This window comes from Triticum urartu, chromosome 5 (genome assembly GCF_003073215.2).
Source record: "Triticum urartu cultivar G1812 chromosome 5, Tu2.1, whole genome shotgun sequence".
NCBI lineage: Eukaryota > Viridiplantae > Streptophyta > Magnoliopsida > Poales > Poaceae > Triticum > Triticum urartu.
Genome location: NC_053026.1, coordinates 226495978 through 226502051, shown reverse-complemented (window position 1 = coordinate 226502051; position 6074 = coordinate 226495978).

The following is a 6074-nucleotide window of genomic DNA, read 5'->3' as shown; positions in this document are numbered from 1 at the left end:
AAGTCCAAAACCAAGTGAAGAAGAGCTTGACCTCAAAGAGCAAAAATTGGCCGCCAAGCTAAAACATCTTCAACACCTCGAACATCTACGGAAGCATCAAAAAGGGGGTAACTACTCGTAGACATTTGGCAAACTTTTGTGAACATCACTCGTTTGTCTCTTGTGTTGAGCCCCTTAAGGTGGAAGATGCACTTGATGATCCGGATTGGATAAATGCCATGCATGAAGAACTCAACAACTTCACCCGCAACAAAGTGTGGACCCTTGTATAAAGACCCAAGGAATTTCATAATGTCATTGGAATAAAGTGGATTTTCAAGAACAAACAAGATGAACATGGACAAGTAATAAGGAACAAGGCAATATTAGTGGCACAAGGTTTCACCCAATTTGAAGGTTTGGACTTTGGTGAAACTTTTGCCCCCGTTGCCCGTCTCAAATCCATTCGAATCTTGCTTGCTTATGCCTCTCATCATGATTTCAAATTATATCAAATGGATGTTAAGAGTGCATTTCTTAATGGTCCTCTTAAGGAGTTGGTGTATGTCAAGCAACCTCCCGGTTTTGAAGACCCCGATCATCCCTCTCACGTTTATGAACTCCATAAGGCACTCTATGGACTCAAACAAGCACCTCGTGCTTGGTATGATCACCTTACAGCGTTCCTAAGCGAGAAGGGGTTCCAGATTGGGGTAATAGATTCCACTCTCTTTACAAAGAGGGTAAAAGGAGAGTTGTTTGTTTGCCAAATATATGTTGATGATATTATCTTTGGGTCCGCTAACCATGCTATTAACATTGAGTTTGAGAATCTTATGACTAAGGAATTTGTGATGGGCATGATGGGAGAGTTGAAGTTCTTTCTCGGTTTTCAAGTGAAGCAAATGAGAGGAGGAACCTTCATCAATCAATCTCGTTATATCCAAGACATGCTCAAGAGATTCAAAATGCAAGATGTCAAGCCAATGAAGACACCCATGCCCACAAATGGTCAACTTCATCTTGATCCAAATGGTAAAGAAGTGGATCAAAAGGTATATCGCTCTATGATCGGTTCCTTGCTTTACCTTTGTGCATCTAGGCCAGATATTGTGTTGAGTGTGTGTATGTGTGCAAGATTTCAATCCGCTCCTAAGGAGAGCCACTATTCGGCAGTGAAAAGGAACCTTCGATATTGGTTCATACCCCAAACTTGGGCCTTCGGTATCCCAAGGGATCATCATTCGAGTTAATGGGTTACTCAGATTTGGATTGGGCCGGAGACAAGGTTGATCGCAAGTCCACTTCCAGTTCATGTCAATTCTTAGGGAGGTCGTTGGTAAGTAGGTCTTCAAAGAAGCAAAATTGTATATCTCTCTCTACAGCCGAAGTCGAGTACATTGCTGCCGGAAGTTGTTGTGATCAATTATTATGGATGAGGCAAACTTTGATGGATTATGGTGTCAAATGTGGCAAAGTGCCTCTTTGGTGACAATGAAAGTGCCATCAAGATCGCCGAGAATCCGGTTCAACATAGCAAGACCAAGCATATTGAGATTCGCCATCATTTCATTAGAGATCATGTGGCCAAGGGAAACATTGAGTTACTCCATGTCAACACCGAGAATCAACTAGCCGACATCTTCACCAAGCCTCTTGAAGAAGCAAGATTCCGTGAGTTAAGGCATGAACTAAATATCGTGGATATTAGTAACTTGGGATGAAATTCTTGCTCATACACACATACTCATGTATTATCTTGCTTAGATGTAGGCACATGTCTAGGGGGAGCTAGCTCAACTCATGAGCTATCTTATCCTAGAAGTGCATAAATCAAACACAATCTTTCACATTAGCCACTTTAGGTGGTACTTATGCTTCAAAGTTGAGTATTGGTCTTGGGCCCAAGGTTCATATCTTCGCGGTGCCATACCAAATAAACTCAAACATGGTGGCCTCGTACACCACCCTCTCTTGAGGGTTGTGTCCGTGTTTGTTTCATGTGTGTGGTGTGTTGTGTTTTCTTGTCTTTTCTCTTGGTGGGTGTTTCTCGCTTCTCTGTTGGTACAAGTGCTCCACATATACCCTTCTCATAGTGATAGGACATTCCTCACGGCGTATTCAGAAATATAGATCGAGTGTTTTGTGAAGAAGGGGTAAGAATCTACACTCAGCCCTTTATTCAACAAAAATCACTCATGCCAAAGTTCCTGAATACCCCGTGCCCACGGGCTCGTACCGTGCACACGGGGCTCCCGTGCCCACGGGCACTGTATCGTGCGCACGGGGTCTGCGGTTTCTGGCCCTGAAGAGGTGGGGCGTGGGGGGGGGGGCTCGGGTTCATTCCCACCCATTCGCCCCCTCCACTCCCCCGGAAACCTCCAGCGCCGCCGCCGTTGCTTCCGCTCGCCGGAGCTCCTCAGGGCTTCGTCGGGCTTCTTCCTCCGTGGATCTGCATCAAGATGGGGTCCTCCTCCGATTGGTCTTGTCCCCTTGATCTCTCTCTATAAGTTCCTATCTAGTTTTTAGCTTTAGGGTTTCCTTGCTCCATAGATTCATTTGGCCTCAACTAAATTTTAGATAGAATTCTAGTGCATAGATCCTTTGGTCCCTCTGCTGCACCCACTCCCGGATTTCGATCTAGAAGTGGCTGCCGTTGGGAGACCCCCGTGTCCACGGGGTGTTTGACAAACACCCCGTGTCCACGGTCCTGTACCGTGCGCACGGGACCCCCGTGCCCACAGTGTCTAAACCCCCGTGCGCACGGGCTATCCAGGAACTGGTTTGCTTGAATTATGTCTAACTCCTTGCCATCCATCTTGCACTTGTACTCATTTGTGTTTCGTGCTTTGTGTTGTTGGGTGTTTGCGTGTGTTTCAGATTCCGCTGACAAGAGGGCTGAGCTTTGTCGCAAACGCCCAAAAGGAGGATCAAAGGATTTCATGATTGCTCGTCGGCAGCCATCTGAAGGCATGGGTCAGGAGTCTGGGTCAGGTCAGGGCCGTGTTCGCCATGCAGCCTCAAAGCGGCCCATTGTTGAGACCTTCGATAATTCTGAGCAAGATTATGACTCGCAAGATGATGCTTACTATGACAACCCCAATGTTGATGATGAGATAGAAGAAGAGGATGATCGTGTTGAGGAAGATGAAGAAGAGGAAGAGGTGTCTAGTCCCGAGCAAGCCATTCCGGGCGGGCGTGACCTACGGAATATGCCTCTTGCCAAGTGGACCAAGCCAGAGATCTGGGCTGAGAGACAGAGCCATCCTTATGCAACTGCCACTGGTATGGGAGTGGATCCCCGCTTCAAGAATGAATTTCAGCAAAGGGTCTATCATGAGCTTCTTATGACCAAGTCAAAGAAGTTTGCTCCTCACAAGCAAGTCAACACTGAGAGTTTGCACGACAATGATCATCTGTATCCCGGTGTGTACTCCGCTCTTGGCAGATTGGGTCTTATTCTACCTTCAACCATCCCTATAATGAAGATCTAGTGATGCGGTTCTTTGCCACTCTGTATTTCTCCAATGACTCTGCTCGCACCCTCACTTGGATGTCCGGAACGCATCGGTGCTCGGCTCCTATGGCAAAGTTCTCGGAGATCATTCCCTACCCATTTATGGATGCAAAGGTTGTTTCTGGTGAGTTTGGCATTGTTAGGGAAAGTGGGCAGCGCACTAAGGATGAGATTGCCTTTGCTTACAAACAAGAGAAGTCGTTTGTCACTGGGTCAATCAAAGATCTCTTGCCCCTCTATGACACCATGCGCCATATCCTGAGGTATACCCTCACTCCAAAGGCCGGGGATTCTCATAACATTTGGAGCTCCATGCTAGATGTCTTTGTGTATCTTCATCAGAAGAAGAAAGTGGATGTTCTGGATTTCATGTACTACGAGCTTCATCGGTGTGTGCAAGAGAACAAGTCCTTGATCTATGCTCCACTCATACAGGCTTTGATTGAGACCGTCTGTCCTGCCAAGTACATTGCCTCCTTCAAGACCTCTGTTCCCAAGCGCAACTCCAACTGGACCCCAGCTGCTCCTGCTCCTTATGTGACTATCAAGAAGATGCGCAACCCAAGGCCTGAGGATCGTGCCACTTACACTCCAGGCATGTCCTCTACTGCATGGATCCCTCGTGGTAAGGCCAAGTCTGTTGGTTCTGAGGCCGTGTTTGCCAGGGGAGAGAAGAAGTCTCTGTTCAGGACCTTGAGCAACATGTTCAAGATGTGCCAGTCAATTCAGCACCGTCAGATCAAGGAAATCAACAAGGAGAAGCTTGTTCGGCATGAGAAGAAGGAGGCAAGGGCTGCAGCTGGTGAGGTGGTCAGTCCAGGTTTAGAGGACAATGACAGTGAGGCCACTGCTCGATCTTTCCCGATGGCCGGGTGGCGTTTTGATGATGATGATGCCTCGAGTGCTCCTCCTCTTGTCTAGCAGGTCTAGGTGTCGCCATTTGTCTCCTTTTTGTTGTCTTGATGACAAAAGGGGAGAAGTGGTGTGTTCGTGGGTGTGTTGTGTGCGTTGAGATCTCAAGCCTCGTGTTTTTCGTTGTTGGTTGGTTTTAGTTGGCTTGATATACTCTTATTTACTTTCCGTCTGTGTGGTTGTGAGACTCTAGCTTTATCAGTGAACCTATTGCAATTATCTCCTTATGCTTATATTGGGTCTCACTTTATTTGCTCACCACACTTTGTCATGAGATCTAGGCACTGTTATAGGTTTATTATGATTAATCTCATGACTTGACAATAGTGACCTTGGTAGAGCCTCCTATGTGTGTACTAGATGCATTCTTGTTTTCGGGCACACATATAGGGGGAGCTATCATGATCATTATATGTTCCATGGCTTTCTATCTGTTTATCCTCTATGCCATGCTCTAACCACATTGTCATCAATGCACCAAAAAGGGGGAGATTGAAAGTGCAAGTGGCACTTATACTATATTTTGGTGTGATGACAATGTTGTTAGTTGAAATAATATCGGTTGCTAAAGTTTATCTCAGGATATTGGTTCTAAGTGCCCACGATGGAGATGTGCGACCCCCCCCCATTTCAAAAAGGGCAAAGGCGTGGTCTTTTGACGCTTTGAAGGTTTTAGTTTTGGTTTGCTTCGATTTGTAGGAAAGACCGCACTATTAAGAGGGGTTTGTGTGGATGAAAGTCGTGTGGGAATGCCATTGTCGAGCCTTACTCTCTTATCCTTCCCACTCCGACCACCTAAAGAACCTAGTGTGTGTGTGATGTGGTACTCAGAAAGCTTGCAACAGAAAGTTACTGGGTACCCCGTGCGCACGGGGTCCTTTGACCCCCGTGCACACGGGGTACTGCGTAACTCTCTGAGTACTCCGTGCGCACGGGGTCTTCTGGCCCCCGTGCGCACGAGGTGGTGTGAAAGTCTTTGAGTACCCCGTGCGCACTAGGCTGACTTAGCCCGTGTGCACGGGGTTCAATGGGCAGAAATCCCCACCAGCCAAGAACACTATATATATGCCCTTCTTCCACCTCCAACCTCCAACCCTAATGTCTTGTTGAGCTCCACCATTGCTACACCCCATTTTGCTCAATACTCTCAATCCCTCCACCCAAACTTGTTGAAACTTTGGGGATTGGGAGAGCAAGACCCAATCTACAACTTGACCAAACCAAATCGCGTTCCCCGCAACATTTCTTCCCCATTGAGTTGTTACTCTTGGAGCTTGGCCTCCTAGGCGGTTAGAGGTTCCTCCGGAAGCTTCCTTGCTTGTGGTGTGCTCCGGAGAAGTTTGTAAAGGTGTGGTGGTCGCCTTCAAGACCAACCCCGAGTGATTCGAGGCTCATCCGTTGGGGTGACTTGAAGGAGAATACGGTGAGCCTTCGGTGGCGTTCCGCAAGCTTTGGCTCTGGCACCGCTCCAAACGGAGAGTAGCTCTTTCCCAAGGAAGAGTGAACTTCGGGTTAAAATCCGCGTCCTCGTCTCACTTGTGGTTAATCCTTTCCCACACCTTACTTTGTTGTTGTATGCTTGTTGGCTTGCTAATTAGGTTGTTTCCTAGCATATTTATCTTGGAGCTTGCTTGTCATATAGGTTGCATTCACCTAGTTGCATATC